Below are 27,196 nucleotides of genomic sequence, written 5' to 3' on the forward strand. Positions count from 1 at the left end.
CCCATGACTGCAGTTCCTCAATAGATGGGTTATAAGTCACAACCATATAACAAACCCGTCTTACAGGAAGAATGCCTTAGAAATGGGATATTCCACACTGCTTTATGTCTATTTGTCCACATCAATCATTAATGTATAGTAGTAACTCATATGTATAGGAAAGGCTTAAGGAAGGGTATGTGCCTACAGTTATGTTATTACTGGGGCTTATTTGCTAATGTAACATGCATGCAAATTGCCATTTTGTTACACACAATGCAGCGGTTTTTCATATTACCCCAGTGCGCTGCAACTTGAGTCCAGTTTATGACTCCTCATGCTCCTTTCCTCTATACCTCATTAGTAGGGTTGCCACCTTTCTTCAGTCTTTTTACCAGCCAGAGCAGGAGTGGGCCCATGAGGGGGTGGGTCTGGGATGTCAGGGGCGGAGTTGTTATATACATAGTAAGTTGGGTTGAAAAAAGACATACGTCCATCAAGTTCAACCATAATGCCTATATATAACCTGCCTAACTACTAGTTGATCCAGAGGAAGGCAAAAAACCCCATCTGGAGCCTCTCTAATTTGCCGCAGAGGGGAAAAAATTCCTTCCTGACTCCAAGATGGCAATCGGACCAGTCCCTGGATCAATATATAAATGAGGATGGACATGACTTTGGTGGGTGAGAGGGGCAGACTAGAGAGGGAGGTGGGAGAGGGGATAGGAGGCGGGAAGGGGCGGATTGGAGGCTGGCTGGCTCACGTGGCTAGAGGGTAAATAGGAAAACTTTGGAAATGTGCTTTAGCCCCCTCCGAACTGCAATTACTAAATAGGATCCAACATGTCAAAGGCTGGAATATTTGACAGCAGTAAAAAATGCCACAATAGAATGGCATGATAACATCTGGTATAGCTGGGACACAATTCCCCATACTTTATACAATTAAAGGAACTAAGTTTGCCCAGGAGCAGTAACCCATAGCAACCAATAAGCTGTATGCTTATAAACAGGTGACCAGTAAATGCTACCTGCTGATTGGTTGCTATGGGTTACTGCTGCTGGGCAAACTAAAGGGCATATTTATTATAATTCACATAGCCAGGCTTTGCTGTGTAAAAAACGGTGTAAAATCGGCATAATTTTTTTTACACATTTTTTCTTCCACCAGAACTTACGTAACATAACGGTGTAAAATCTGCCGTATTTTACACAAATAAATATTCCCCTATGTGTCTCTTATTATATAACCCTGATGTCCCTAAGGGGCCACTGGGAGAGATGACAATATCGAGACACATATCGGCAACAATACCGAGTAAAGATGGGACCCAGAGTAATTTGGGATGAACGATTTATGAACATTCTCATTTTTGTGGTCTCACAGGTTTTCGGCTAAACTCATTTTCCCTAAAATGCCAAGTTATTAAAACAGCCTTTTAAAACAAAAACATGAACCAAAAATAGATGCAAAAAAACCCAAATTCGATCTTTAGTAAATACCCCCCATAGGGGCACATTTACTAATCCACGAATCCGAATGGGAAAAATTCGGATTGGAAACTAACATTTTGCGACTTTTTCGTCGCCGTTACAACCTTTTAGTAAATTGTCGCTACTTTTTCGTATGAATCCGAAACTTTCGTACTCGGCGCGGCGGCTACGAAAAAGTTGCGACAATTCGCGCAAGTCGTAACGCTACGCAAAAGTTGCGACAATTTACAAAAAAGTCGTAACAGCTACGAAATAGTCGCGACAATTTACGAAAAAATCGCAAAATACCGATCATTACGAAAAAAACGCATTCGGACGCTTTTCGGACGTTCATGGATTAGTAAATGTGCCCCATAGCGTACAATATAATTGGTTCTTCTTTTCTTATGTTCCCTTCCCTGGAGGATCCTTCTTTTGCTTCAGTTTTCAGATTTTTAATGCTGTTTTTTTTTTTTTGTGCAACAATTGAAAAAAGTTGAGGTTTTTGAAAAAAAGTCGCACTTCCCGCGCAGACTTTTTCAGTTCCGACTTTCGCGTAAATGTTAGACGTTCCTGGAAATAAGTTTATTTCAATTTTTAAAAATAAAAAAAATGAGATGTTAGAGTTTTAGTAAAGGGATGGAGATCCACATTATGGAAAGACCCTTTATCCAGAAAAACCCAGGTCTCGAGCATTCTGGAAAACAGGTGCCAGACGTGTACATTCTTCTACCCATCACTGCAGCTCCTCAATAGATAGATTATTGGTCACAACAATGTAACTGTCACAAACCTGCCTAACAGGAAGAAGGTCTGGGTAATGGGACGGCTCAGCTTCTCATGTACAATTGGCCACATCAATCACTGATGTATAGTAGCAATTCAATTGTATGGGGCCTGGGAGCCGGGAGGGGTGGGAATGTGCCTAGGCTATATTATTATTATTAGGGCTCATACACGGATGTAAAAATGAATTTGAACCACTGTTTGTTTCTCATACTGCAATAGCGGCCGTGCTTCAGCCTGCCTCCTCCCAATCCCACAATCCCCTGCTGCACACGTGATGTCAATAAGGAAAGGAACATCCCAGTGCAGTGCATTGTGGGTTATGTAGTTCCTGCATGCTGTCTGTAAGATGTGGAGAAGTTGTTACAATTTGTAACATCAGTGTTTTAGTCCCTCCTCCCCTGCCAGGATTTCAAATGATGCAGAAAGAGAAGAACAGTTTTGCAGCTGGATTTCAGCATATAAAAATGGTATTTATTCCTACTTTTTGAAGAAACAGATTACAGTGATAGGTATATTAGGGGTTTTTGTGTTGTGTGGGGCTCTTTAACAAATTTGTTTCAGAAGCCAGAGTTCCCCTTTAAGAGCTCTCCCAAACCTGGCAACTGGGTGTCTGCAACTATCGTGTGTCTTCTTAACAAGAGATCTCTTTATTGTGATTCCTATCTATTGTGTAGATCAGTGATCCCCAACCAGTGGCTCTGGGGCAACATGTTGCTCCCCAACCCCTTGGGTGTTGCTCTCAGTGCCCCCAAACCAGGGAGTTATTTTTGAATTCCTGACTTGGGGGCAAGTTTTGGTTGAATAAAAACCTACCAAATAAAGCCCCTGTAAGCTGATAGAGTGCATAGAGGCACCTAATAGCCAATCACAGCCCTTATTTGGCTCCTCCATGAACTTTTATGGTGCTTGTGTTGCTCCCCAAGTCTTTTTACATTTGACTGTGGCTCCAGAGTAAGAAAGGCTGGGGATCCCTGCTGTAAATATAATTTTCTACATAATTGCCATCCTATTAATTAAACAGACACAAGCCATAATTTGCCCTCTGACTGGATGTTTCTTGCACTCTAGAACTCAACAAAGCAGTATTCCTGAGTGATGAGCTGGGCGAGGCTCATAGGCGTACCCCAAGATTGAAAATACACAAGAAATGGAGCATAAACCCACACTTAGTGAATATTGTTTATGGCTCTATATGTTTGAGATAAAGTCCTTCTTTATTGTAAAACTTATTTACAAGAAAAAGAGCTAAAAGGGTACCCAAACACCTATTCAATCGATCAAGTCAGACTAGCACAAGGTGTCTACCACCCATAGATCCTAATAAACATCAAAGGAGAAAACGTTTTTGTGCTTTGTCTAATTATTTAAAACCTAACTTTTAAATCATATTGGTATAAAATAAGGAAAGTATAAGTAGAAATCAATAATTGTCACTTAGTGGTCAAAAAAGTTAAAAAGAGTTCTCTAGATGTGTATATATATATATACGTTCCTGAGTTCATACATTCACATGATTGATTAATCCGTAGTCAATTTCAGAACATGATTAAAAGAAGAGGGGGGGGCGTTCGACGTCCAAGAGTCAATTTGATTTATTTACACTTTTAATTACAGAGGGAGGTTTGTATGCCGTAGGGAAACTCAAAATTAATTCCTTATCCTCAAGCTGAGTATATATAAATGCACACATGTCCGTGGGGGGAACGCCCTAAAGGGTAGCCTCGTTAGCGTACAAGGGGTGAGGCTCGTGCAGTAATTATGTAAGGCTGATGCCACACGTGGCGTTTTTACGCTGCATATTTTCTCAGCCTAAAAACGCCGCACAAGCCACACAGCCCCTGACTATGGCATTTTTCAGCCTAGTACTGGTGACGTAGCAAATCCCGTTTCCCATGGTGCTAATAGTGCAAAATAGTAAAAAACGCAGCGTATTTCCGCAAGGTCTGGCAGCTGCCTTTGTGTATACATAGGAATAGGTTGCTGTGCAAATACTGGCGTATTTCGGCAAACGCATGAAAAGTCAGTCGTAACGCGTTTTCTAGCTTATTTACGCATAGTGTGTATTCCATCGAGATGATATTGTGCGTTTTTCAGCCGCCGAGAGAATTAGAAAATACGCAGTGTAAAAACGCCTCGTCTGGCATCAGCCTAAGGGGAGACAGGAGAAAGTTAGCGCAGGTGTGCACGAGCCAGACCACAACTTTGAGTCTGAAATAATTAAAGCTTGAAATAAGCCTGGCAAAGCGTGACAAATTGGCATATCTACAAGGGCAATATTTGAAAAATTCCAACACAAGATAGGAAATTAGCGGTTATAGTTTCAGCAACGAAGCAACTGTATACTTAAGCGCATTTTGAATGTTTTAATCTTAATTTTTTAATCTTTTATAGTGTTTGAATTATTTGCCTTCTTCTTCTGCCTCTTTCCAGCTCTCAAATGGGGGTCACTGACCCCGGCAGCCAAAAACCTATTGCTCTGTGAGGCTCCAATTTTATTGTTATTGTTACTTTTTCTTACTTATTTTTCTATTCAGCCCCTACTATTCATATACCAGTCAATCTCTCAAACCACTCCCTGGTTACTAAGGTAAAATGGACCCTAGCAACCAGATAACAGCTAAAATTCCAAACTGGCGAGCTGCAGAACAAAAAAGTAAAATAATTAACTTACAGTAACAAAAAATGAAGACCAATTGCAAATTTTTTCAGAATAGCACTCTCTACATCATACTAAAAGTTAACTCAAAGGTGAACAAGATATGGTAAATGTCCGAGGAGCTGAATATGGTACAGGTATAGGACCCATTATCCAGAATGCTGGGGACCAAGGGTATTCCGGATAAGGGGTCTTTCCGTAATTTGGATCTCCATACCTTAAGTCTACTAAAAAATCAATAAAACATAAATTAAACCCAATAGGAGTGTTTTGCATCCAATAAAGAGTAATTATATCTTAGTTGGAATCAATTACAAGGTTCTGTTTTATTTCTAAATAGAAAAAGAAAATCAGTTTTAAAATTCTGAATTATTTGATTAAAATGGAGTCTATGGTAGACGGGCATTCCGTAATTCGGAGCTTTCTGGATAATGGGTTTCCGGATAAGGGGTCCGATACCTGTATTTATCTTGGAAACTGACTAAATTGGGTTAGACATTGAGAGAGGCTGGGGTTGGCTGGGACTATATGTCATTTTACGTTAACTTTATTTGTATTGTAAGGGACTGATACTGGATGGTTATGACGTACTTGTTATAGTTTTCACATTTGAACCCAGTTTTATTGCTCATTCAGGTGTTTGTACGTCACTGATTTATGGGGCAGATAAAAGCATATAAAAAATCATTTTAAACAAAGACTCAGCTAGAACATTAAGATCTGTCCATGCATCTTACCTCTGCACTAAAATACCCACAAACATTCCAACGACTTCCTTGTGTGAGAGTTACAGTAAAACCTGCACAGGCAGCCGTGCCAGTAAATCATTCAGCAGGGGCCGTACTGCTCTAAGGAATATTTTCTGTGCTTAAAATAGAACAATTAGTTTGTTTTTTCCTTATTAGCAAGGAAATTCCCCAGACTGTCTGTCTCTTACTATAGATAATACTGACACAGGGTGCTACATACTATTTCACTCACACAGAACAGGGTGCTGATTGGCACAGTTGGACTGGGATACCCGGGGGGTCCAATGAATAACCCAGTAAAGGACCTACCACCGGGTCAACACTTAGAAATCCCCCTCCCCTGTTGGCCCCATTTCCCCCTCTCTGTACAACACTCCTCCTCCTTTGCTACTTACTCCCCGCTGTCAATATGGCCGAACCTTTAGTGAAAAAATTAAAGATGGCTGTGTGTTTCATTGTGGAATGCATGGCCATCTTTAATTTCATGTTTATCATTCCAAGTTGGTGACTGGCTTCCGGGCAGTTATCAGGGCCCAACAGGATCTCCTGCTGGGCCAGTCCGAAACTACTGATTGGTACAGACATAATGCTGAGTATCCACTGGATACAATCTCAGTACCTTGCTCTGTCTGTGTGGAGGCCCCAAGATAAATTGTATCCCAAGCACAAGTAAAGGTGGCCATACACGCTAAGATCCATTTGCTTGGTAAGGTCGCCAAGCAAGCAGATTTTCTCCCGAAATCCCCACCTACGGGCCCTGGGGCCAAACGAGCAAATTAGAACAATGGGTATAGGCGCAGTCCCCGATCCGACTAAAATTTTAAACCTGCCCGATCGATATCTGGCCGATTTCAGGCCAGATGTCGGTCGGGCAGGCCCATCACTAGTGCCCATACATGGGCCGATAAGCTGCCGAATCAGTCTAAGGGACCAATATCAGCTCCTGATTGTGGTGTCAAACACGCTGACGCCCAATAGACCATCGGCTGTACCTGTGGATGGGGTGGGTATCAGTCACTAGAGGGTTTCAGATGGGTAGCCAGACACCGGTTCTGCTGGTCCTGCTGCCTCAGCTCCTGCCCCTGCTTCATGTAATATATCCTGTGGCCTCCTCTCCCTTGGTAATGTCCATGTTGGGAGATGTCCCTCTATGCAGTCACCATGAAGGTCAAATGAACAAAAAGCTTCCCCATGTAACATTCTTAATTTCCATGTTTTTTTATGCTCATCAAACTTGGATGGATTGATAGGTATGGGAACTGCTTCTAACCAATAGTTATTCCGTTTCTACCTCGAGTCTGTGGCACAAATCATAGTTGGTGACACGGTTCTGCTGCAGCCTATGGAGCACATTTGCCTCCTGGCAGAACAAGTGCCAATCACAGCGGATCCCTATCTCCTTCACAATGAACTTGATGGACTTTGGTCTTTTTTCAAACCAACTTTACTATGTAACGATGCCCCATGTGGCTGCAGACTCTTTAATTGTTGCTTATGACTCCGACAGTGTCTTTTTTTCCTGGTGGTACTTTACCTGGGGCAGCAAATATCCACCCAGGGTAACTCTAATGGACACATTTCTAATGGACACATAAGTTGCCTGTACAAGAAAAGCGGAGGAGATAAACAAGAACCCAAGAACAGTAAGGGGCAGATTTATCAGAATGTGAGTTTAGAGCTTCATACATAAAAACTTACACACGTTCTATTCATTCCTATGGGATTTTTAGAAGTGTATTTATCCCCACTCATGTGGGTGAGTTTTTGCGTAGTGAGGAGCGAATTTTTTTTGCCAAGCATGGATTCGCTGCCAAATTCCGCCTTTTGCCAATGGCAAATGTTTTCACGACAAAAATTTGCATCACGGTAGCAGCAAAAATGTCACGGTTGCATAAAAAAAAGTCACAGTTGTGTCAAATAAGTCGCAATCATGTGAAAGAACTCGTGGTCACGTCAAATAAGCCGTGGTCACATGTGTCAAAAAAGCCCTGCGGGAGTCACATTTCACAAATTTTTTAAATTTGAGTGCAGGGAAACGGGACAGATTCACTTATCACTATTTTTATGTTATTAAGCTCTAAACCCACATTTTGATAAATCTGCCCCTAATAGCAGTACATGTATAAGTGGCCTTAGTGTGCAGAGTTCATATGTTGCTACGGGACCTCGCCCCACGTAACAAAAAACCAACAACAACCCAGTAAAGTAAACTTCCTCCTGTTAATATTATTCTTCTCCTTCACAAACATCCACAGTAGTAAATTCCATTGCAGGTTCTGTACATCTGTAAACTGTGTTAAAATAGAACTAATGGCTGTTTTTTTCCTTATTAGTAAAGAATTCCCCCAGACTGCATACCTCTCACTGTAGATTTTGGCTTAGGGAAGAGGTGCTACATGTTCATTACAGTGAGAGCTTAAGGAAAGGGCACAAAGGGCCATTTATGACGCACAAGGTGCAAAGTGCATAAGGGGGGTGCAAGCCTGTATAAATGGAGCAGAAGGACGACTTTGTGCATGGATACAGTGCAGCCTGCAGTCACCAGAACTGCGTATATGAGGGGTATTAGGGTTGCCATCTGGCTAGTAGAAGACCAGCCAGGGCTAGAGTTGTACAGGTATAGGACCCATTATCATACCCCCTAACTGTCCCGCTTTTAATAGCGCATCCCGCTGTCCCGGATAGTTCCATGAATGTCCCGCATTTCCGTAATAGATTACGGAAATGCGGGACATTAACGTAACTATCCAGTACACCGGGATGCGCTGGTTGTAGCCAGCGCTCCGGTTTCTTCTGCGGCTCCTCTACTTATGCGGTTTCTTGCGCGGCGGTGACAGTCCCTTTTATAGGGTTGCGCCACGTGCATACTGACGTCACACGTACACACGGGTCGCAACCTTATAAAAGGGCCTGCCGCCGCTGGACAAGGAGCAGGGGCCCATGAGGAAGGAGCTTGTATGGGGGCAATTGTGGGTACTGTGTATGTGGGCAATTGGGGGCACTGTGTTTGGGGGTACTGTCTCAGGGGGCACTGTGTATGGGGTACTGTCTATGGGGGCAATTGGGGGGAACTGTGTATGGGGGGTACTGTCTATGGGGGTAATTGGGGGCACTTTCTATGGGGGTATTGTGTATGGGGGTACTTTCTATGGGGGCAATGGTGGGTACTGTCTATGGGGGCACTGCGTATGGGGGGTACTGTGTATGGGGGGTACTGTCTATGGGGGCACTGTGTATGGGGGGTACTGTCTATTGGGCCAGTGGGGCACTGTGTATGGGGGGCAAAGCTGATACATAGTTATAACTCACTTATAACTGACTGCCTTCTCTCTATATTTGTATTTTATATGTAGGAGTTGCTATATTGTTTTCCTTAGGGAGTACAGTATGAGGGTATAGCACATTTGCATCTGATCCCGCCATTTCAACTATAAAAGGAGTATTTTTAGAAAAAAATGGGGTGTGTTAATTGGGGCGTGGCCACAAAGGTGGGCGTGGCCCAATTGGATCTCAATACTGTACCTTAAGTCTACTAAAAAATCAATAAAACATTAATTAAACCCACTAGGATTGTTTTGCCCCCAATAAGGGGTAATTATATCTTAGTTGGGATCAAGTACAGGTACTGTTTTATTATTACAGAGAAAAGGGAATCATTTAACCATTAAATAAACCCAATAGGGCTGTTCTGCCCCAATAAGGGGTAATTATATCTTAGTTGGGATCAAGTACAGGTACTGTTTTATTATTACAGAGAAAAGGGAATCATTTAACCATTAAATAAACCCAATAGGGCTGTTCTGCCCCCAATAAGGGGTAATTATATCTTAGTTGGGATCAAGTACAGGTACTGTTTTATTATTACAGAGAAAAGGGAATCATTTAACCATTAAATAAACCCAATAGGGCTGTTCTGCCCCAATAAGGGGTTATTATATCTTAGTTGGGATCAAGTACAGGTACTGTTTTATTATTACAGAGAAAAGGGAATCATTTAACCATTAAATAAACCCAATAGGGCTGTTCTCCCCCCAATAAGGATTATTTATATCTTAGTTGGGATCAATTACAAGGTACTGTTTTATTTCTACATAGAAAAAGGAAATCGGTTTTAAAATTCTGAATTATTTGATTAAAATGGAGTCTATGGGGCTTTCCGTAATTTGGAGCTTTCTAGATAACAGGTTTCCGGATAAGGGATCCCATACCAGTATTGCAAATTTATACTTGCCAGTAAATGTTTAATCCCTAGTTGTTCAGCCTCAGGCCCTCCCCTGATCCACCCTGTTTCTGCCCCCCACTCCCCCTCCATCCTGCTCAATGCCTCTTTCACACCACCTTCTAGCTGATTCTCCCTTGCCCGATGGTGTAGTAGCTCCACCCACAAACACGTAAAAGGCCAGGCCATTTTACATCACAGGACCACCCCTTTTGGACATTTTCATAAAAAAATCATAAAAGGGAAGATGTTATACCGAGAATTCATTTTTTTACATTGGCGTTGAACTGCTCACATGTGAAATTTCGCTCACGTACGCAGTTTTGCACCAAACTCCACCCAGGGGGCCATTTACTAATGCTGGGGTTTTTTTTATTTTCGATTCAGTTTTTTTTTTGGAGTTTTTATTTTAAAATTTGACTAAACTTGTTTTCCCGAATGTCTAATATTCACTGAAAAAAAGTCACAAGGAAAAGTCACTGCGAGAAAAGTCATGAAAAACGCAACTTTTTTGAATTGCTGTTGCAATTGCTATTGCAATTTTATCGAATCGTCACTGTGACAATTCAAAAAAGTCGACTTTTTGGACAAAACTGATCGAAAGCTGTAAAGTTTTGAGACAAAAGAAAGAAGTTCAAGGAAAAGGAAGGGACCTCTGCCATTGATTTCTACATTAACTCGGCAATTTTAAGAAGTTTAAACGCATAGTAAAATCTCGAAAAAGTTGCAGTGTTTTTTAAAAATAAATTCAAATCAAAGTTAAAATTAAAAATCAATAATTGCTAGTGATGCACCGAATCCACTTTTGCACATAGGCTAATTAGTTTTTGGAAGTGTTAAATTTTGGAAACATTTTCAACTTACGTGTTTACGTGACAAAAAGTCACATGATTTTTAGGATTCAGATTCGGTTTGGCCAGGTCTGTGGATTCGGCCAAATCCGAATCCTGTTGAAAAAGGCAGAATCTGGATTTAGTCCATCCCTAATAATTAGTAAATAAGCCCCTTAGTGTTCCTGCCCCGGGGCTGAAGCAATGGAACTGGGTAGAACCACAACAATCAGATTTTTTGAAGCATAGGGGCAGATTCTCAACCTGCCCTTATCTACCATCCAAGAATCCACCCTGTGGGGCATCAGCCTCTCTCTTTGTCTGTGAAGTGAAAGGGGAGGTGAGTCGGCAGCCATGTCCCTACAGCTGGGCCAGAAATCATATCCCCCAATGGGAAAACTCATTTACTTCTCGTTTTTAAAACAGATGTTTGTGATCCCTCATATTCCTTATCAGCGATTGTTTAATAAATCTTGGCCAGTTGTAATCTCTCCCTTCCTCATTGTCCCCTTTATCTCAAATCAATTTATGGACTCAATTGGCCATGGTACCTGTTTCCAACTGGTCTGTTTTTGTAATTATCATTTAACTGATTATAGTCTGACAGTTCCTTTAGTTGTTATGGATAAATAAATCCATGGAGATTGGCAGTTTAGTAGATGAGACAGGTAAGAAAACTTAGGTCGGATAAGGATAAAATCTGCGCATGTATTGTGTATCTGCCGATATCATTGGGGGACCGACAATGTATGTATGTATGTATGTATATGTTTATTTATAAAGTGCTACTTATGTACCCAGCGCTGTACAGTAGAATACATTAATACAAACAGGGGGTTAATAAGATAATAATAGATAAATACAAAGGGGCTGATTTACTAAGACACGATTTCGAATCCGAATTGGAAAAATTCCGATTGGAAACGAACATTTTGCGACTTTTTCATATTTTTTGTGTCTTTACGATTTTTGCGTAAAAACGCGAGTTTTTCGGCGTCTTTACGATTTTTGCGTAAAAACGCGATTTTTTCGGCGTCTTTACGAAAGTTGCGCAAAGTCGCGATGTTTTCGTAGCGTTAACACTTGCGCGCAAAGTTGCGCCTTTTTCGTAGTGTTAAAACTTAAAAGGCGCGACGTTTCGCGCAAGTTTTAACGCTACGAAAAAATCGCGACTTTGCTCAACTTTCGTAAAGACGCCGAAAAACTCGCGTTTTTACGAAAAAATCGTAAAGACGCCGAAAAACACGCTTTTTTACGCAAAAATCGCAAAGACGCCGAAAAAATCGCAAAATTACCGTTCATTATGAAAAAAATGCAATCGGACGCATTCGGCCCGTTCGTGGGTTAGTAAATGTGCTCCAAAGTATAACAATAAATACTAATAAATACAAGATACAGTTGCAATAAAGACACAAGAGAAAGGAGGTCCGTGCCCCGTAGAGCTTACAATCTATATGGGACAATGGGAGTCACTTTGGTATGATTGGTGCCTGTAACTATTTCATGTTCAGAACATCCTCCCATTGGTTATGTTTGTGGCTTTATCCTACAATTTCAGGCTGAATGTGAGTTCCATTTAAACTTGCTTACTGTCTATATATATATATATAGCATCTACGTAGTGATGAGTGAATCTGTCCCATTTCGCTTTGCCGTAAAATTCACAAAACGGGGAAAAATCCGCAAATGCGTTTGTTGAGCGTTTGTGGTGCCCATTTTGATGCGACCGTGCCTGATGTGACCGCGCCCAATTTGACGCAGCCGCGATTTTTTTTTTTGATGTGCAAAAAATTTTTCTACAGTGAATTTTTGCGGAAGTTTCGGGAAACAATTCGCCAATGGCCATATGCCGAAATTCACTGCGAATCCATGCCTGGTGAAGAAATTCACTTATTGCTACATCTTAGGCAAGTGATAGCCTATAGCACAGGAGTGGGCAAACTACGGCCCGCGGGCCACATCCGGCCCCTTGGCCTTTTTAATCCGGCCCGCGGACGACGCCAAGTCTCATCACGCGAGACTTGGTGTCATTGGCGGGCCGGAATTAAACAGACGAAGGGGGCGTAACGCTGGCCTGGCCCTGCCCACCCTGGCCCGGTCTGGCCCGGGGGTAAGTAAATGTGGCCCGTGAGCCAAAAAGTTTGCCCACCCCTGCTATAGCAGTTTCTTCCTATTGCAAATCTCTCAGAGGTGCTGCATAGTAGTGATGGGCAGGTTTACCTAATTATCCAAAAGAACATAATATCTATGAACTAGCACAAGTTCAAACTGAAGTACAATATTACATACCTTACGCTGCTGCCTACAATGGTTTCCCTCCCTCCCTGTAGCTCCTCCCCCACTGGGCAGGCTCAGTTTTAACTGGGAAGGAGGGCAGACCCAGGGACAGAATGTAAAAAAATTATACAAGAGAAATTATACCAGGAAGGCAAAGGCTTGATTCTCCTCTCCCACAGCGCCCCCTACCTGCACAAAGCTCATATGAATCCTTCCAACACTAAGGGGGTCATTCACTAACAGTCAGAATTTATTTTTTCCAATTCGGATTCTTTAGCTCTAAAAGTTGCCAAAAAAAAAGTATTTTCCAAGATTTACTATGCAGCAAAACTGCAACAATTCCCAATCAGAAAATACTCCTTGTAAAACTTGCCGAGATCATGTAGAAGTCAATGGCAGATGTCCCGTCCCTTCCCTTTCCTGAAAGATCCTTCTTTGCTTCAAAACTTTAATTGTTTTTGGAGTTTAGATTTTCTTGCATGACAATTAGAAAAAGTAGAGATTTTGGTGCGACAAGTAGAAAGATTCGTAATTTTACAATTTTTTCCTGAATTTTTTCAGTTCAGACTTTTTAGTAGATGTCAGACATTCATGAAAATTTGTTTATTCGAATTTTTGACAAGAAATAAATGAGAAGATTTTCAGTAAATCTATAAATGAGTACAAATAAGAATATGTGTGGCGCCATCTACTGACAAATAACAAGAACTGCCAGCGCCCAATGCACTGAAATACAAAGGGTACTGTCAGTCACAGAATCTCCTTGAAGATTTCAGTAATGAATAGGTTAATAAAACGAGTGCATGGATCCTATTGGCTCCTAGCTCCGCGGCAGGGGTTGGCCGATGAATATAAAAGAGTGCATTGGGCAGAACAAGCCCTGAATAATGATTCATGAGTGTATCATTGATTGCAATGGATATGGAGTCATAGACACTGACCTGGGCACCTAGATCCTCTAAAGCATATGGGTCCATTATAAAACCATATTTACCTTTTTATAATATACAGTTTGGTCATTTCCCTATGGGACCAAATTGTAAATTGTATTGTAAACGGTGCTTAGTGATGTCATCAGTTATAATTTCTTTCACATGACTCACTAAAACTTGTGTATTATTATAAATAAAGTACCCCCTTTTGTAAAATATGAGGATATTAGAAGTCAGACTGGGGGGTCAGACTGGGGGGTGCAGGGCCCACCGGGGCTCCCGCCCCAGGGGCCCTGCAGGTGCCCCAGCCGCGTCCCCTAACCCCCCCCCAGGGGCCCCCCTAAATTGAACGCGTCGGGGAGGAACAGTCAGTAGGGGGAGCACCGGCAAAGGTCGGACTGGGCTGCTGGGGCCCACTAGGGCTGGGGCCCACCGGGATTTTTCCTGGTGTCCCGGCGGCCCAGTCCGACCCTGCACCTCGGAGTTTCATGACCTTTATAAAATCACTCTGCATTTGGCCTTGTGTCTTTATATGGTCCTGGAACACCTCGGTGACTTAATGATAATATTCCTATAATTTAGATATTAAGTTAGATATTGGTTAGTAAAGCCCTTGGAGGAAGCTAGAGGATTATCACTGGTGACTTGTAAAGGACCATTGGGGTTAATTCCGCTATGGCTCAGGAAGAGCTATGCCCTTTCCTATACGGCCCAGGGATCTGGTGCCCTTTTGTACACAGAACAGAGAAAGGAATCGCCAACGCTCGGTCTAACCCACATTCTGGAGCTGACCAGCTTTATTATTTATACTATATGTGTCACTGTTTCTGACTGAATCAGCAAATGTCCTGATGGCAATGACTGAGGCCACACCTCACAGGAAGTGACAGAGCAGGAATAAGCCCTCAGGGCTGAGACAATGTTTCCTATTGGCAGTTAAATGGGCCGAGCTTACGGGTGCTTCCTGTTTCTGTTTCAAGAAGAGAGAAGGGGCGGAGCAAGCATGGGCTTTGTTGTGCAGAATGTCAGTTGCTAAACTACAGTTCCCAGTATCCTCTGCTGCTCAAAGGTAGATACCCGGCAGCTGTACAGCCCTGGTGCAAATGAAAGTAGGGACAGAGAGAGGGGTGGGCAGTGGTGCAAGGGGGAGGGGGTTGGTTAGGGGTGGGGGTCGGAGGGTGGGGGAGGGGGCTAGTGGACTGAGGGAACAAAGAGGGGGTGCTGATGTACCATGATGGGAGGCAGAGAGGACAGACCCATGGGAGGTGTAGCTGGTTGGTACCACTGTGTTGGAGGGAGGGCAGAATGACATATCTGGCCCCACCCCATGCCATAAGGAGTTCAGGGGTTACTTTATTGCTGCAGATAATTCAGTCACTCGGGGGTTAGTGAGCCCAGGGGGGCCCAGTCCGACACTGTTATTATCTGTATGTGCTACTGATATTACCCCCCCACGGGGCTAACACTAATGGGAAGCTCTGGGCTACTTACAGCCGCCCTGGGCTAATGTGTTGCCCCAGTTCCAGGCTATATAGATCCTCAGGGGATACACAAACCACTCACACACTGTATAAAAGGAACACAACTACAGTTCATCTCTTTAAAGGGCCAGTTGCCTATTAGTGTGTGAGAGAATGCCCTATTCTTTGCACCTTTCCAGTTGGTCTTCATTTTTCAATAGTATATTAATTATTTGTGTTCCTCTTCTACCTCTTTCCAGCCTTCAGATCTGGGTCCCTGCGCTACCTGGGGTCACTCGTAACATCGGGGCGCCCAACGTAATATCACTGAGAGCAGCAAAGTGTAACCCTGAGTGGGACCAGCCTGCCAGGTACCCAGGCCCCACATGGCATAATATAAAGGGTAAATTTCCATTAGAAAGTACAGGTATGGGTTCTGTTATCCAGAAACCCATTATCCATAAAGTTCCAAATTATGGAAAGGCCATCTCCCACAGACTCCATTATAAGAAAATAATTCTAATTTTTAAAAATGATTCCCTTTTTCTCTGCAATAATAAAACAGTACCTGTACTTGATCCCAACTAAGATATAATTACCCCTTATTGGGGGCAGAACAGCCCTATTGGGTTTATTTCATGGTTAAATGATTCCCTTTTCTCTGTAATAATAAAACAGTACCTGTACTTGATCCCAACTAAGATATAATTACCCCTTATTGGGGCAGAACAGCCCTATTGGGTTTATTTCATGGTTAAATGATTCCCTTTTCTCTGTAATAATAAAACAGTACCTGTACTTGATCCCAACTAAGATATAATTACCCCTTATTGGGGGCAGAACAGTCCTATTGGGTTTATTTCATGGTTAAATGATTCCCTTTTCTCTGTAATAATAAAACAGTACCTGTACTTGATCCCAACTAAGATATAATTACCCCCTATTGGGTTTATTTAATGGTTAAATGATTCCCTTTTCTCTGTAATAATAAAACAGTACCTGTACTTGATCCCAACTAAGATATAATTACCCCTTATTGGGGCAGAACAGCCCTATTGGGTTTATTTAATGGTTAAATGATTCCCTTTTCTCTGTAATAATAAAACAGTACCTGTACTTGATCCCAACTAAGATATAATTAATCCTTATTGGAGGCTAAACGATCCTATTGGGTTTAAATGATGTTTAAATGATCTTTTAGTAGACTTAAGGTATGGAGATCCAAGTTATGGAAAGATCCCTTATCCGTAAAGCCCTGGGCCCAGAGCATTCTGGATACCAGGTCCCATACCTGTAGTTAGAAAGATAAATATTATGTGGAATTTTCTCTACGTTTGCAGGTCATTTTAGAGCAGCCCTGGTTGGGCAGAACAAAGATAAACCCTGAATGGAGGAGCTACGGTTCTGCTTCGTGCTGGTTCTGTAACCCATATCAACCAATAAACAACAAACGTTCATCGATCCATGGAAGCTGGAAGAGTAAAAGCAAAAGGCTGATTGGTTTATAATAATAATGGTTTCATATTGAGCAGCTCCACTTGTCATGAGCAAAGGGGGGAGTGATTGTGCATTTATTGCTAGTATTAGGCGGAACATCGCCCTCTCCTGGTGCACTTTTGGCAATTCACCGCCACCCGAGGCCCCTGATTCACTCCTTCAGTGCTGGCTTCCTAGATTCCATTCCATATAAGGGCACTATTGGCAAGGAATGGGTATGTTGTACCCAATATATATAGATAGTGAGTATAGGTGCCCAGCAACACCCACGGTCTATATTTTCTTACATTGGTCAGATAAATGGGAGTGCTGTTGTGGGTGGGAGGAGCAATGTTTTGCTACATAAAGTGACTGTGACCACATGAGACAGTGGCTCCTGAAACCATTGTTACATTCTGTGTCCCAGGGGCCCAAAATACTGCTGTTCATACAGGCACATTGATTGGCTCCTGATAAAATGAGACCTGGTGTGAATGTGATGGGCCCTTAGATTGGTGGCAGGAATTGGGGGGACTATTCAAATAAAAGACTGGCACAGTAACGCCACCTTGTGGCTCAAATTAGGAAAATCTTGTATATTATTTAACTGCCCTACTATTATTCTAATCAATTACACTGAGTCCATGCTCTGTGTTAAAGGGGAAGTTCACTATTATATTATCTATAAAAATACATACATATTATACTTATACATAACATATATGTAAATACTATATATTTATATAATGTATAATATGAAAATACTATTTATATAATATATATGTAATACACCTTATATAATTTTGTCCTTTATAAGAAATTTTTTTTTAATTATTCTTCCAATTCTGCCTCTTTACAGGGATAAAGGGGCAGCAGTGAGGCTCAGGGGTTGGCAGTGTTACCTGAGAGTGATTCTGGCCTGGGCACCATCTGCAAGGAGATGGGGGTGTCTGTGTTCATTGTGGGGTGCTGGGCAGCCGGGTCTGAAAATTAGGGGGGTAACTTATTTGCTGCCCTACATATACTTGGAGCACCGACTTAATGACTGATACCCATACCTGTAACCTTGTTATACGCTAAGGGGGGTTCAGATCACATGTTGGACCTCCAAAGGGGGCTTGGATAGAAAAACTCAGAAAGCCCATTCCTTATTAACTGACCCCTATGCACCCTGTTACACCCATCTTTACATCTTTCCCAATGTTCCCATCTAGTCTCCCTTCCTTCTGGGGGATTCCTTCTTCATCTTCCATTTGGCTTTACTTGGCTTCTCTGGATATAGAGATAACCCTGCAACGTGCTGTACTTGGTTTGTTCCATCCAACCCCAGCCCTACCCAGCATCCCATGGGGCAGGCACTCGGGGTCTCACTGAGTGGCCTGAATTCTGAGAGGGACTAATCCGGCCACAAACTGTGTCCCCTTAGCCCCCCCCTGTGTTATGTAATGGGGTTGGCCCCTAGATACAGGACAATTCATTTCATATAATGATAGACACCCCATGCCCCAAAGCAAAATTCATTTTTGTTTTTTATCCATTATCTCTATATTATGTCTATCTATCTATCTATCTATCTATCTATCTATCTATCTATATAACTCTGTATCATCTATCTATTTATCTATCTATCATCTATCTCTGTATCATCTATCTATCTATCTGTCTATCTATATACAGTGGTGTGAAAAACTATTTGCCCCCTTCCTGATTTCTTATTCTTTTGCATGTTTGTCACACTTAAATGTTTCTGCTCATCAAAAACCGTTAACTATTAGTCAAAGATAACATAATTGAACACAAAATGCAGTTTTTAAATGAAGGTTTACGTTATTAAGGGAGAAAAAAAACTCCAAATCTACATGGCCCTGTGTGAAAAAGTGATTGCCCCCTTGTTAAAAAATAACTTAACTGTGGTTTATCAATTTCAATTTTCAATTTCAATATCAATTTCTGTAGTTACCCCCAGGCCTGATTACTGCCACACCTGTTTCAATCAAGAAATCACTTAAATAGGAGCTACCTGACACAGAGAAGTAGACCAAAAGCACCTCAAAAGCTAGACATCATGCCAAGATCCAAAGAAATTCAGGAACAAATGAGAACAAAAGTAATTAAGATCTATCAGTCTGGTAAAGGTTATAAAGCCATTTCTAAAGCTTTGGGTGAACCTTCCCAGGAGTGGCCGGCCGACCAAAATTACCCCAAGAGCGCAGAGACAACTCATCCGAGAGGCCACAAAAGACCCCAGGACAACATCTAAAGAACTGCAGGCCTCACTTGCCTCAATTAAGGTCAGTGTTCACGACTCCACCATAAGAAAGAGACTGGGCAAAAACGGCCTGCATGGCAGATTTCCAAGGCGCAAACCACTTTTAAGCAAAAAGAACATTAAGGCTCGTCTCAATTTTGCTAAAAAACATCTCAATGATTGCCAAGACTTTTGGGAAAATACCTTGTGGACCGACGAGACAAAAGTTGAACTTTTTGGAAGGTGTGTGTCCCGTTACATCTGGCGTAAAAGTAACACAGCATTTCAGAAAAAGAACATCATACCAACAGTAAAATATGGTGGTGTTAGTGTGATGGTCTGGGGTTGTTTTGCTGCTTCAGGACCTGGAAGGCTTGCTGTGATAGATGGAACCATGAATTCTACTGTCTACCAAAAAATCCTGAAGGAGAATGTCCGGCCATCTGTTCGTCAACTCAAGCTGAAGCGATCTTGGGTGCTGCAGCAGGACAATGACCCAAAACACACCAGCAAATCCACCTCTGAATGGCTGAAGAAAAACAAAATGAAGACTTTGGAGTGGCCTAGTCAAAGTCCTGACCTGAATCCTATTGAGATGTTGTGGCATGACCTTAAAAAGGCGGTTCATGCTAGAAAACCCTCAAATAAAGCTGAATTACAACAATTCTGCAAAGATGAGTGGGCCAAAATTCCTCCAGAGCGCTGTAAAAGACTCGTTGCAAGTTATCGCAAACGCTTGATTGCAGTTATTGCTGCTAAGGGTGGCCCAACCAGTTATTAGGTTCAGGGGGCAATTACTTTTTCACACAGGGCCATGTAGGTTTGGATTTTTTTTTCTCCCTAAATAATAAAAACCCTCATTTAAAAACTGCATTTTGTGTTCACTTGTGTTATCTTTGACTAATAGTTAAATGTGTTTGATGATCAGAAACATTTTGTGTGACAAACATGCAAAAGAATAAGAAATCAGGAAGGGGGCAAATAGTTTTTCACACCACTGTATCTCTGTATCATCTATCTATCTATCTCTGTATCATCTATCTATCTATCTATCTATCTCTGTATCATCTATCTATCTATCTATCTCTGTATCATCTATCTATCTATCTATCTATCTCTGTATCATCTATCTATCTATCTCTGTATCATCTATCTATCTATCTATATATCTCTGTATAATCTATCTATCTATCTATCTCTGTATCATCTATCTATCTATCTATCTCTGTATCATCTATCTATCTATCTATCTATCTATCTATCTATCTATATATCGCTGTATCATCTATCTATCTCTGTATCATCTATCTATCTATCTGTCTATCTAACTATCTCTGTATAATCTATCTATCTATCTATCTATCTATCTATCTATCTATCATCTATCTCTGTATCATGTATCTATCTCTGTATCATCTATCTATCTATCTATCTATCTATCTATCTATCTATCTATCTATCTATCTATCTATCTCTGTATCATCTATCAATCTATCTCTGTATCATCTATCTATCTCTGTATCATCTATCAATCTATCTCTGTATCATCTATCTATCTATCTATCTATCTATCTATCTATCTATCTATATATCTCTGTATCATCTATCTATCTCTGTATCATCTATCTACTGTATCTATCTATCTATCTATCTATCTATCTATCTATCTATCTATCTATCTATCTATCTATCTCTCTCTGTATCATCAATCTATCTCTGTATCATCTATCTATCTATCTATCTATCTATATATCTCTGTATCATCTATCTATCTCTGTATCATCTATCTACTGTATCTATCTATCTATCTATCTATCTATCTATCTATCTATCTATCTATCTATCTCTCTCTGTATCATCAATCTATCTCTGTATCATCTATCTATCTATCTATCTATCTATATATCTCTGTATCATCTATCTATTTTTTTTTGTAGCTTCTGATGAAGTGGCGCTTGAGCCATGAAACGCGTTAAGCTGGGGGGTCTGAGTTACACAATATGGTTTTAATTTAAGTTTATAATAAAGGATATTTTTATTTATTAAGTGTTCCTGGCGTGCTCCATCCTACCTAATAATTTTATGAGAATAAATGATATGGGGTAACAGGGGCAGTGCTAGTGGCTCAGTGTTTGTTCCCCACACACAGTACAGGTTGGGCTCCTCCTTGATAAGAGCCTGAGAAGCTTCCTTGCAGTTGGTCACAGGGGGAACAAAACTACCACAAATGGGAACTTTTCATGTTTATTGATGAGATTAATGAAATACAATATTCCAATATCAACAATGATTTGTGGTACAACTTTCTGCAGGATCAGCAATCTAAGGAACTCAAGCAGTCGAGCTCAGCGCAGTCCAGTAGGAACCTCAGGAACAGGGGACTCGGGAACTTGAGATCTTTATCAGAGGGTTCCGGATCAGCAGATTCAGGATGGAAAGGTCAGCAGGAACAGCCCCCAACCCATAGCAATTCCCCTATAGAGAGATACCATCAAAATGGCTGCATGGTTATTTTTCTGTATTAAGCACAATCCTGCAGTAACAGCCCCCAAACCATACCCAATGCCTGGACAGAGCGATACCATCAAAATGGCTGCATGGTTATTTCTCTCTACTAAGCACAATCTTGCAGAAACAGCCCCGAAACCATTCCCAATCCCAGGACAGAGCAATACCATCATAATGGCTGCATGGTTATTTCTCTGTACCAAGCACAATCCTGCAGAAACAGCCCCCAAACCATACCCAATCCTACAGGAAAAGCCTCCAAACCATACCCAATGCCTTGACAGAGCGATACCATCATAATGGCTGCATGGTTATTTCTCTGTACTAAACACAATCCTGCAGAAACAGCCCCCAAACCATACCCAATCCTGCAGAAACAGCCCCCAAACCATTCCCAATCCCAGGACAGAGCAATACCATCATAATGGCTGCATGGTTATTTCTCTGTACTAAACACAATCCTTCAGAAACAGCCCCCAAACCATACCCAATCCTACAGAAACAGCCCCCAAACCATACCCAATCCTGCAGGAACAGCCCCCAAACCATGCCTAATGCCTGGACAGAGCGATACCATCATAATGGCTGCATGGTTATTTCTCTGTACTAAGTACAATCCTGCAGGAACAGCCCCCAAACCATACCCAATCCATAGACAGAGCAATACCATCAAAATGGCTGCATGGTTATTTCTCTGTACTAAGCACAATCCTGCAGGAACAGCCCCCAAACCATACCCAATCCATAGACAGAGCAATACCATCAAAATGGCTGCATGGTAATTTCTCTGTACTAAGCACAATCCTGAAGAAACAGCCCCCAAACCATTCCCAATCGTGCAGAAACAGCCCCCAAACCATTCCCAATCCCAGGACAGAGCAATACCATCATAATGGCTGCATGTTTATTTTTCTGTACTAAGTACAATCCTGCAGGAACAGCTCGCAAACCATACCCAAACCTTCAGAAGCAGCCCCCAAACCATTCCCAATCCCAGGACAAAGCAATACCATCATAATGGCTGCATGGTTATTTCGCTGTACTAAGCACAATCCTGCAGAAACAGCCCCCAATCCATTCCCAATCCCAGGACAGAGCAATACCATCATAATGGCTGCATGGTTATTTCTCTGTACTAAGTACAATCCTGCAGGAACAGCTTGCAAACCATACCCAATCCTGCAGAAACAGCCCCCAAACCATTCCCAATCCCAGGACAGAGCAATACCATCATAATGGCTGCATGGTTATTTCTCTGTACTAAACACAATCCTGCAGAAACAGCCCCAAAACCATTCCCAATCCCAGGACAGAGCAATACCATCATAATGGCTGCATGGTTATTTCTCTGTACTAAGTACAATCCTGCAGAAACAGCCCCCAAACCATTTCCAATCCCAGGACAGAGCAATACCATCATAATGGCTGCATGGTTATTTCTCTGTACTAAGCACAATCCTGCAGGAACAGCCCCCAAACCATTCCCAATCCTTCAGAAACAGCCCCCAAACCATTCCCAATCCCAGGACAGAGCAATACCATCATAATGGCTGCATGGTTATTTCTCTGTACTAAACACAATCCTGCAGAAACAGCCCCAAAACCATTCCCAATCCTGCAGAAACAGCCCCCAAACCATTCCCAATCCCAGGACAGAGCAATACCATCATAATGGCTGCATGGTTATTTCTGTGTACTAAGCACAATCCTGCAGAAACAGCCCCCAAACCATACCCAATCCAAGGACAGAGCAATACCATCATAATGGCTGCATGGTTATTTCTCTGTACTAAGCACAATCCTGCAGGAACAGCCCCCAAACTGTTCCCAATCCTGCAGAAACAGCCCCCAAACCATTCCCAATCCCAGGACAGAGCAATACCATCATAATGGCTGCATGGTTATTTCTCTGTACTAAGTACAATCCTGCAGGAACAGCTCGCAAACCATACCCAATCCTGTAGAAACAGCCCCCAAACCATTCCCAATCCCAGGACAGAGCGATACTATCATAATGGCTGCATGGTTATTTCTCTGTACTTAGTACAATCCTGCAGGATCAGCCCCCAAACCATTCCCAATCCCAGGACAGAGCAAAACCATCATAATGGCTGCATGGTTATTTCTCTGTACTAAGTACAATCCTGCAGGAACAGCTCGCAAACCATACCCAATCCTGCAGAAACAGCCCCCAAACCATTCCCAATCCCAGGACAGAGCAATACCATCATAATGGCTGCATGGTTATTTCTCTGTACTAAGATCAATCCTGCAGAAACAGCCCCAAACCATTCCCAATCCCAGGACAGAGCAATACCATCATAATGGCTGCATGGTTATTTCTCTGTACTAAGCACAATCCTGCAGAAACAGCCCCCAAACCATTCCCAATCCTGCAGAAACAGCCCCCAAACCATACCCAATCCTGCAGAAACAGCCCCCAAACCATACCCAATCCCAGGACAGAGCAATACCATCATAATGGCTGCATGGTTATTTCTCTGTACTTAGTACAATCCTGCAGGAACAGCACCCAAACCATTCCCAATCCCAGGACAGAGCAATACCATCATAATGGCTGCATGGTTATTTCTCTGTACTAAGCACAATCCTGCAGAAACAGCCCCCAAACCATTCCCAATCCTGCAGAAACAGCCCCCCAAACCATACCCAATCCTGCAGAAACAGCCCCCAAACCATACCCAATCCCAGGACAGAGCAATACCATCATAATGGCTGCATGGTTATTTCTCTGTACTAAGTACAATCCTGCAGGAACCGCTCGCAAACCATACCCAATCCTTCAGAAACAGCCCCCAAACCATTCCCAATCCCAGGACAGAGCAATACCATCATAATGGCTGCATGGTTATTTCTCTGTACTAAGCACAATCCTGCAGAAACAGCCCCCAAACCATTCCCAATCCCAGGACAGAGCAATACCATCATAATGGCTGTATGGTTATTTCTCTGTACTTAGTACAATCCTGCAGGAACAGCCCCCAAACCATTCCCAATCCAAGGACAGAGCAATACCATCATAATGGCTGCATGGTTATTTCTCTGTACTAAGCACAATCCTGCAGAAACAGCCCCCAAACCATTCCCAATCCTGCAGAAACAGCCCCCAAACCATACCCAATCCTGCAGAAACAGCCCCCAAACCATACCCAATCCCAGGACAGAGCAATACCATCATAATTATTCCATTTAAATATTCGGAAAGGATTTTTTACAGTGAGAGCTGTGAAGTTGTGGAATTCCCTCCCCGAATCAGTCGTACTGGCTGATACATTATATAGCTTTAAGAAGGGGCTGGATGGATTCTTAGCAAGTGAGGGAATACACGGTTATGGGAGATAGCTCTTAGTACAAGTTGATACAGGGACTGGTCCGATTGCCATCTTGGAGTCAGGAAGGAATTTTTTCCCCTCTGAGGCAAATTAGAGAGGCTTCAGATGGGGTTTTTTTTGCCTTCCTCTGGATCAACTTGTAGTTAGGCAGGTTAGGTATAGGCATTATGGTTGAACTTGATGGACGTATGTCTTTTTTCAACCCAACTTACTATGTTACTATGTTACTATGTAATGGCTGCATGGTTATTTCTCTGTACTAAGCACAATCCTGCAGGAACAGCCCCTAAACCATTCCCAATCCTGCAAAAACAGCCCCCAAACCATTCCCAATCCCAAGACAGAGCAATACCATCATAATGGCTGTATGGTTATTTCTCTGTACTAAGCACAATCCTGCAGAAACAGCCCCAAAACCATTCCCAATCCTGCAGAAACAGCCCCCAAACCATTCCCAATTCCAGGACAGAGCAATACCATCATAATGGCTGCATGGTTATTTCTCTGTACTAAGCACAATCCTGCAGAAACAGCCCCCAAACCATTCCCAATCCCAGGACAGAGCAATACCATCATAATGGCTGCATGGTTATTTCTCTGTACTAAGCACAATCCTGCAGGAACAGCCCCCAAACCATTCCCAATGCTGCAGAAACAGCCCCCAAACCATTCCCAATCCCAGGACAGAGCAATACCATCATAATGGCTGCATGGTTATTTCTCTGTACTTAGTACAATCCTGCAGGAACAGCCCCCAAACCATTCCCAATCCCAGGACAGAGCAAAACCATCATAATGGCTGCATGGGTATTTCTCTGTACTAAGTACAATCCTGCAGGAACAGCCCCCAAACCATACCCAATCCTGCAGAAACAGCCCCCAAACCATTCCCAATCCCAGGACAGAGTAATACCATAATGGCTGCATGGTTATTTCTCTGTACTAAGCACAATCCTGCAGAAACAGCCCCCAAACCATTCCCAATCCCAGGACAGAGCAATACCATCATAATGGCTGCATGGTTATTTCTCTGTACTAAACACAATCCTGCAGGAACAGCCCCCAAACCATACCCAATCCTGTAGAAACAGCCCCCAAACCATTCCCAATCCCAGGACAGAGCAATACCATCATAATGGCTGCATGGTTATTTCTCTGTACTTAGTGCAATCCTGCAGAAACAGCCCCCAAACCATTCCTAATCCCAGGACAGAGCAATACCATCATAATGGCTGCATGGTTATTACTCTGTACTAAGCCCAATCCTGCAGAAACAACCCCCAAACCATTCCCAATCCTGCAGAAACAGCCCCCAAACCATACCCAATCCTGCAGAAACAGCCCCCAAACCATACCAAATCCCAGGACAGAGCAATACCATCATAATGGCTGCATGGTTATTTCTCTGTACTAAGTACAATCCTGCAGGAACAGCTCGCAAACCATTCCCAATCCCAGGACAGAGCAATACCATCATAATGGCTGCATGGTTATTTCTCTGTACTAAGCACAATCCTGCAGAAACAGCCCCCAAACCATTCCCAATCCCAGGACAGAGCAATACCATCATAATGGCTGTATGATTATTTCTCTGTACTAAACACAATCCTGCAGGAACAGCCCCCAAACCATACCCAATCCTGTAGAAACAGCCCCCAAACCATTCCCAATCCCAGGACAGAGCAATACCATCATAATGGCTGCATGGTTATTTCTCTGTACTTAGTACAATCCTGCAGGAACAGCCCCCAAACCATTCCCAATCCCAGGACAGAGCAATACCACCATAATGGCTGCATGGTTATTTCTCTGTACTAAGCACAATCCTGCAGAAACAGCCCCCAAACCATTCCCAATCCTGCAGAAACAGCCCCCAAACCATACCCAATCCTGCAGAAACAGCCCCCAAACCATACCCAATCCCAGGACAGAGCAATACCATCATAATGACTGCATGGTTATTTCTCTGTACTAAGTACAATCCTGCAGGAACCGCTCGCAAACCATACCCAATCCTTCAGAAACAGCCCCCAAACCATTCCCAATCCCAGGACAGAGCAATACCATCATAATGGCTGCATGGTTATTTCTCTGTACTAAGCACAATCCTGCAGAAACAGCCCCCAAACCATTCCCAATCCCAGGACAGAGCAATACCATCATAATGGCTGTATGGTTATTTCTCTGTACTTAGTACAATCCTGCAGGAACAGCCCCCAAACCATTCCCAATCCCAGGACAGAGCAA

The 27,196-nt window shown here is 42.4% G+C and overlaps 1 long non-coding RNA gene across 1 annotated transcript; it reads left to right on the forward strand.

Moving 5' to 3' along the window:
• Positions 1 to 14,900: 14,900 nt before the first annotated feature.
• Positions 14,901 to 16,825, forward strand: LOC116408353. Its single transcript, XR_004220894.1, has 3 exons — positions 14,901 to 14,973; positions 15,625 to 15,735; positions 16,705 to 16,825. It is a non-coding gene; the product is annotated as an uncharacterized LOC116408353 (long non-coding RNA).
• Positions 16,826 to 27,196: the final 10,371 nt, after the last annotated feature.

The sequence above is a fragment of the Xenopus tropicalis genome, chromosome 1 (assembly GCF_000004195.4).
Source record: "Xenopus tropicalis strain Nigerian chromosome 1, UCB_Xtro_10.0, whole genome shotgun sequence".
In the NCBI taxonomy this organism is placed as follows: domain Eukaryota; kingdom Metazoa; phylum Chordata; class Amphibia; order Anura; family Pipidae; genus Xenopus; species Xenopus tropicalis.